The sequence below is a fragment of the Rattus norvegicus genome, chromosome 13 (genome assembly GCF_021556685.1).
Source record: "Rattus norvegicus strain SHRSP/BbbUtx chromosome 13, alternate assembly SHRSP_T2T, whole genome shotgun sequence".
NCBI lineage: Eukaryota > Metazoa > Chordata > Mammalia > Rodentia > Muridae > Rattus > Rattus norvegicus.
In genome coordinates this window covers 96,450,311-96,458,363 of record NC_141546.1, presented here as the reverse complement: position 1 = coordinate 96,458,363, position 8,053 = coordinate 96,450,311, and positions in this window count along the sequence as shown.

The window sequence follows — 8,053 nt, the reverse complement described above, 5'->3', positions numbered from 1 at the left end:
CAGTTCATGCCGTGCACTCATTGGGTGCCAATCTACTGGCTCTGCCCACCATACACTCCTTTAGCTATACCCCCTTAGCGGAGGCCTTCACTCTGCTCCACGTACTTCTTTGCTCCTCCTCCTCTTCCTCTCCCTCCCCCTCCCTCTCCCCTTCTCCTCCCCTCCTCCGAACTACGTACCTTGCTTGGTGTGGTTGGGTCTGGTGCTAACCATATCCAGAAGTATTTGGCTCAGCTCGCCACTACTCAGATTGCCTCGCTTTCCTGTTTTGTCACCTCAAGAGGCCCATTTGTGTTCCTGCTATTGCACAGCCACCCAGCAGCTTCTGAAATGACACGGGAAGGTCTGGCAGCGTTTTCTGTGGTCAGAGACAATCTGGGAGGACCTGCACATACAGGCTCACCCATCCCAACTAGGTGAGCATAGGCCGGTCCTTTGACGTCTGAGTTAAGTTCTCCTCTGCAGAATGTGCAACTGCTGACAATATAGTACCAGTAGACATGTGAGCACATATGGCCCACACAGAGTCCCTTCTGTGTGCTAGGCCATGTGGACAGAGCAGGGGAACAAGACAGCAAGGTCCCTTCCTGCATAAGGAGTACCCATGTGCAGTGTTTCTCAACCTTCCCAATGTGTGCCCCTTTAATACAGTTCTTCGTGTCGTGGTAACCCCTAACCATAAGATAATTTTTGTTGCCACTTCATAACTAATTTTGCTACTATTATGCATCTTAATGCAATGTGTGATATGCAGAATGTCTGCTATCTCTACCCTGTGAAAAGGTTGTTGAACCCTTAGGGGGCCGCGGCCCTCAGGTTGAGAACCCATAGAGGGTTAAAGGAGCTGACTTTGGCATAGATCTCTGCTTTCTGCTAGCTGTGGACCTTGAACATATAGCTTTGTCTCTCCAGCCCCCTTTCAAGCCCTGCAAAACTACTTAACAATTTTTAGAAAAAGTGACCGTCGTGTCATAAAAATGCAGCGTTTTTTCTTTTCAAGACACCATCATGTTCGGTAGGCTACTCGAACACTGCTCGCCTGGCAGAGGTTGGCCCTGAACTCCTGCCCCTCCTACATGCGCACTGGGGTTAGAGGTATGCAACACCACACCCAGTCTAGGCATTGCAGGGCATCAAACCCAAGGCAAGCAGTGGGCAAGTGTTCTACCAACTGCATCCTGGCCCTTAAATGCAAATTTAAAGAATTTAAGCTGTGCTCCAAAATGCCACAAGCCTGAAGGGAGAGGGATTACAGTCAAGTCTGGAAAGAGAAAGAAGGGAGGGAGGAAAGAAAACAGGAAGCAGGGAAGGATGGGTGGAAGGAAAGAAAAGAGAAGGGGAGGTGAGGAAGGAGTGGAAAATGGCTTTGTCCTATGAATCTATATATGTATATATATGAAATATATATGGATATATATATAATATTTAAAAATCACTGAAACTTAACAAGAGACAATTAATAAGAAACGATTGAAACAGAAGCAGTTGCTAAATTCACATTTGTTGTGTTAGCCAAATGTATATGTTCCAAGATCTCCCTGAGTCTGTAAAGAGTTAAGAGATTTGGAATAACGTTTTTCTTAAACTGCATGTTCGTTAAGTTGTAAAGGGTGGGTAAGATTAAGTACTACATGATCTTGGCCACACTCCACCCAGCAACCTCCTGTCGGCTGCGGTCATCATGCCGAGCTCTGGCAATTTCTCTTCCTTTGGGCATTTCCTCCTGGTCCCGGTTCTCCCTTCCTGAGCTCTTTGTTTAGATCCTTCTCTTGGTTGCCTCAGTCCCACTTTATAGAACAGCTTGCTCAGAGTCCTACATGGTTGCCGGGAATTCCACACAAGATCTAGCCTACACTTGCCTGTTCTGAGTACAGGGTGCGTAGAGGATCCACAGGGCTACAGCTCTGCCTTGGGTATTTGTAGAAAAGGGATTTGCTCTCTGCCTGTGAGCCTTTGGGTCCAGTGAAACCTGGACAGGGCTCGGGAAGTATTGCCCAGAAATCTAAGGAAGGATATTAATTATAGGGTGCTGGTTCTCTGGGCTAAGAGGGCTAAGAAGATGATGAAAAAAAATCTAATATTGTTTTCCTTCCACTCTAAAAATTAAAAGCCAAAAAAGTCTCCCCCAAAGGCTAAGAGAGGATTTTCTTTGACTTGAAAAAACTAGCCGGAGTTGGGCTGACTGCTATGGTGGCCACATGTAAGGCTTGAAGTAAGTCTACTGGGAAACCCCCCAAATGAGACTCGAGAATGGAGTTCTATGCAAACGCAAGAGGTTTATTTTCCAGTGTGTTGTGGTCGACCCTCAATCAGCCCCTCATGGTGAGTGACTAGGAGGTGACACCAAATGACTATAACAAGCAGTTTTTATACTTTTTAGGGGTACAGGTTACATCAGCAAGGTTACAGTTCAAACTTATTAGCTTAGCATATTGACCTTTGAATCTATTGGCTAGCAAGCATAGGACACACATTTGAACTCTATCTGGGACCAGAGGGTCAGGTGATTATCAGTCAGTACATTCTGAAGTAATTCAAGAATGTCCTGTCCCTGCTCCTCCCGAGAACTGTGGGTGGAGAGTGGAACTTGGCTTAGCCTTGACCCAATGCAGGAGGCTGATACAGGCCTAATCTTGACCTGAGGTGGTGGGTGTAAGGCTGGCAAAAGCCCCTAGGGTCCTTCACAGGAACCCCATAACCTACCTACTTTCTACCAGGCCAGGCTTCTTAATAACTCTGACACTTCAGTAAGAACTAGGGACCTTCACACCCATGCCAGGATGCACTGGAAGTTCCAGTTCCATTTTGTATACTGTCTTGAACAATCAATGAAAGAGAAAGAAAGGGAACCAAAAATAAATAAATAAATAAATAAACAAAGGAGCTTCAACTTACTCCCACTCATCATCACTCCTGGCTGCAAAGAATATTGGGCAATGTAGTTTTACAAAGAGTCAAAAGAAAAGCTTTCTTCCTGGTAACTCATATTTACTCATCGAGTTAGCTATTCCTGATTGTCAACTTGAATGAACTACAATCCAGAAATGGAGGGCACACCTGTGATCCAGACCTGGAGGCTGGAAGACACAAGTTTCTGACCAGGATCTTGAGGCATAGTGGCCATGAAAAGCTTAGGCCCAGGCAAGGTGGTACATGCCTTTAATCCCAGGAGACCGAAGCAAGCAGATCTCTGAGTTCAAGGTCAGCCTGGGAGAAAACAAGTTCCAGATCCAGTCACGGTGGGGTACACAGCTTTAGTCTGGGCCACACCTTCTGCCACACTGGAAGAAGGCTCACTCTTCTCTGCCTGCTTGCACTTAACTTCCCAGCACATCTGTTGGAACCTACCTCTTCAGGATTCCAGCTTCTACAGAAGACCAGCTGAAACACCCAGCCTTGTGTGATCTGAGCAACTTCTAGACTTTTTGACTTCCCATTCACAGCTGCCCATTGTTGGGTTAGTTGGACGGCAGAGTGTAAGTCCTTATAATAAATTCACTTAATAGAGACATTCCTCAAGTTCTATGACTCTTCAGAACACTAATACTCTCGTCATGTCTTTGTCTACATTTGTTTATATATATTTTGACGTGCCAACCATGAAGTAGGCACAGCTTCCTGCTGTGTGCTCTGGTGAAGCCACCACACAAAGGCCTGTTCTTCCGAGACTCACTTAGGGACACTGGCAATTTGGGGGTGCCCTGCTATCTACTACTGCCTTTAATTCCCATGTTTTCCCTGGGAAGTAAGTGCTTTTATTCCCATCTTACAGATGGGTAAACAGAGGCCCCATAAATATGTAACTGAGCCAGACTTCAAATCCGTGCTGACCTCCTCCAGAATTCTGGCCATGAACAAGTATTCCATGCTGGTGACTTAATCTTGGAACCTCAGGGAAGGTTATTATTATATCTAACGCCTAAGACCTACTCCCATATCTGATTGATTTGGTTGCTTAGAGACATCCTATGTAATTGATGGGTCCAGGGGCCACTGTATTTGCTTAATCATATTTAAGCCTCAAGCAATGGAGTCATTTTTCTCTCCATAATTAAAGTCAGGGAAACTAAGGCGCAGAGAGATGGGCTAGCCTGCTCAAAGTCACACAGTTAGTCTACAGTGGAACTAGTCTGTGTGTTCCTACCTCTGCAGCTTCTTCACAGAGCTGTTTGCACTTCCAGAGAAAGGAAGCCTCGATAGAGCTAACAGCATACAGTACCCGTTGTCCCAGCCACCTCAGAATACTTCCAAGGAGTATGCATGCATGAGGGGAGCCAGGTGGCAGATGGCCCTGGCAATGCCAGAATACAGGACAGGTCAGCTGAATGAGGGTGTGACAACCATCAGTCACAGAGACACTGCGGTCCCCTGCAGAGACACTTTCCCTAGCACCACAGCTGTGGCCTTCCCTGTCTCCAGATGAGCCCTGCCAGCTGTGTCTAACCCAGGAACTGCCACCAGGCAGTGACTTGAGCCCCTGTGAAGCAGGGACCCAGACCTTGTCCCCAGAGGGAGTTATGTGACTTGAGGCCCAGGCCTGACCTAAGAATGCTGAAGAGATGATGAGACCAGCCCATCAGATGACAAGCCGAGGGTAGAGACGGTCTCAGGAGGACCCTCTGCCAAACGGTCAGCTGGACGGTAGCCAGGGGGGTGAAGTGAGGCCTGACACTCACAGGAGTCTCGGGGACTCTGACTCCACACGCTCTGTCTGGATATGTGGCTTCTCAGCCGTCCTCCAAAAATAACCGCACCAGGATGACCTCAGACTCGTCCTGTGGGTACGCAGCAGGGGATCGGATATGAACCAAGAGCCTTTGTCTTGCTGCCAGCTGGCCCCCACAGCAGGAAAGAGACACTGCCTTCTCCATGCTGCTCAGTGCTCAGGGATCCCACAAGTGAAACACCAGGCCCCCTTCCTAGGCAAACCCAGCATGGGGCTGACTCTTGCCTCTGGATGGGATGGTGAGAAGTTCCTCATTCCTTGAGAACAGACTATGGAGACAGGCAAGATGAGGTGCTTGCCCAGAATACCACGGCATGCCAGGAACCCACCTGGTCTGTTGTTGTCCCTGCCCCTCTGGGACTACTTTACAACTTTCTGATCTAGGCCATCAGTAGCACCTGACCTTCATTAGAAGTAAATATGCAAACGGGGTGTGATGGTAAACCCCTTTGATCCCAGCACTCGAGGCAGGGGAATCTTTGTGAGTGTGAGGCCAGCCTGGTCTACAGATGGAGTTCCAGGACTCCCTGGCCTGTCACACAGAGAAACCTTGCTCAGGTCTCCCCCTGGGTGGGCTGTGGGCTCTGTCTAACTTGGGGGCGTGTACAGCCCATTCCTGTAGGACATCCTGACCGAACACACATACACACACACACACACACACACACACACACACACACACACACACACATACATATATATATGCACACACATACACAGGCACACATACAGGCTCACACACACACACACACACATACACACAGGCCTATATACACACACAGGCACACACACACATGCACACATACAGACTCACATACACACACACAGGCCTACATATACACACACACACACACATGCACACATATAGACTCACACATACACACACACACAGGCACACATACAGACTCACATACACACACACACACACACACACACACAGGCACATTCATGCATATTCACACACATTCAGAGAGGGAGGGAGAGAATTTAGTGAAAAATTACCAGACAGTCATCTAACTTGGTTGCCTCTCAGTAAGTTCACAAGCCCAAGAGGGAGCACAAGGTCCTTGGAAGTCAGTAGGGATTTGCTTCTAAAGCCCAGGAAGTGTCCCCTTCCATACAATTCTACCATAACCGACTTGGAATGGAACTTCACTTCAACATAAGCCAGCCTCACCACTCATGGCTCTTGCACTGTTCTAAAGCCCGCAGTCCCAGGGCAAACCAGCAGGAGCTCTCAGCAGGACCAAGCCTGGCTTCGTAGGTGTCCATGACAGCAGAGTACTATGCTGCTGGAGGCAGTGACAGCTCCTAGCCTGGCTTGGCATCTTGTGCTGCCATGTGTCACCCTTTCCGACGCATTCCACAGGACAACCCCTTCTCTAGTCAGACGCCCCTGAGCCTTCCCCAGGCAGTGCAGGGCAGCAGTACATTATCTGCAAGCCATCAATTTGATTTTGTCCCCGTAGACCCGAAACAAGAAAGTGGGTTTAGCCACAGCCTCCCACCCTAAGTTCAAATGCGAACCCTCAGAGGACAGTCACTGAGAGCCTAGTTCTCAGTCATAAAAAGGTCCACCCAGGAGATCAGAATTTGTATTCAACTTGAAAACGAGGTGTTTTCTCACATCTCTCCTCTGAAGCCTGAGCGGGCCTTTCTGGAAACAGAAGGACCAGATCCCTTTTGACAAGACACGGATTCACTGCTGGGTTACTGGCCCCACCTCTGAGCTGCAAAAATCAAGGCCCAGAGAGCACCCAGCGCCTGCTGTTCCTTCTCTTGATTCCCAGACCGTAACCTGCTGATTCCCACCAGATTAAAAAAAAAAAAAAAAACCTGCAACCCAGCCCAGTTGTGTCCCTTGCAAGACCCCCCCTGGATGCCCTCAGCGGCTTCTCCCTGAGTGCTCTGAGCACGGGTGCCCAGTAGAAACAACACAGAGACTGTGTGAACTTGGAAGGAATTAGGGTGCCGGATGAAGCCGGTCTCGGCTGCTCTCGGGGGCCCTTGTACAAGAAGGCAAATGGGAGGTCTCTGGAGGGATCTGACATATGTTTATGACTGTGTAGCTCTGGTGTGGACAGCAACTGGCGACGCTCTACCCCCAATGATCATAAAGGTCTCCCTTGACCCTCAGGGACTGGATTGCAACCTACATTACCTTGGCCTTGGCGGCCATTGTCATCAAGTAGACATCATGGGGTGAACACGTGGCACGTGCCGGACATGCTTCTAAATGCTTTCCTTGTTCAACTGCGTCATGGTTGTCTTCGTGCAGAGGAGAGGCTGAAGCTCGGGGAGGACCCTTGCTGTTCTCTTTTTTTTTTTTTTTTTTTTTTTGGTTCTTTTTTTCGGAGCTGGGGACCGAACCCAGGGCCTTGTGCTTCCTAGGTAAGCGCTCTACCACTGAGCTAAATCCCCAGCCCCGCTGTTCTCTTTAAAACCACACAGCTTGGGCTGGAGAGATGGCTCAGAGGTTAAGAGCACTGTCTGCTCTTCCAGAGGTCCTGAGTTCAATTCCCAGCAACCACATGGTGGCTCACAACCACTTATAATCAGGTCTGGTGCCCTCTTCTGGCCTGCAGGAATACACGCAGGCAGAAAGCTGTATGATGTATACATAATAAATAAATAAATTTATAAAAAAAAAAAAAAAAAAAAACAAACCACACAGCTTAGTCCGGACTCAGAGCTGCCCGCACCCAGTGTCTTCAGCAGTTTCACGGCCTCTGGTTGCCTGCGCATGCTCACACCTGACGTGGGGTTCTGACCCCTGCCCGTAAATGAATGTCAATGCACTCTCCTTCTCTATGCACTCTGCCAGATTCACGGCAGGCTCATGGTCCACTGCGGTGGTCAGTGGGTGCAGTGAGACCCACTGAGAGCTACCCAGGGCCCAGGCATCTTTCTAGGAAGTGCGGAACTGACAGCGAAGTGGCAGTGAGGAGGCAGGACAAGTAAACCGGGGCTGGGTGGCTCAGTAGTGAGGAACGCATGCCACTCTTGCAGAGATTCTGAGTTCTGGTCCCAGAGCTATATCAGAAAGCTCTCATCTGTCTTAACTCCAGCTCCAGGGGGATCTGATGCCTCTGATTTCCACAGATGCCTCCACTCAGCATGCATATACATACATAGACAGACAGACAGACAGACAGACAGACAGACACACACACACACACACACGGGGACACATACACAGGGACACACACACATGTTGAACACAAATGTTCAACACACAAATGTTGAAAAAGAAAAAGAGGGCTGGAGAGATGGCTCAGCGGTTAAGAGCACTGACTGCTCTTCCAGAGGTCCTGAGTTCAATTCCCA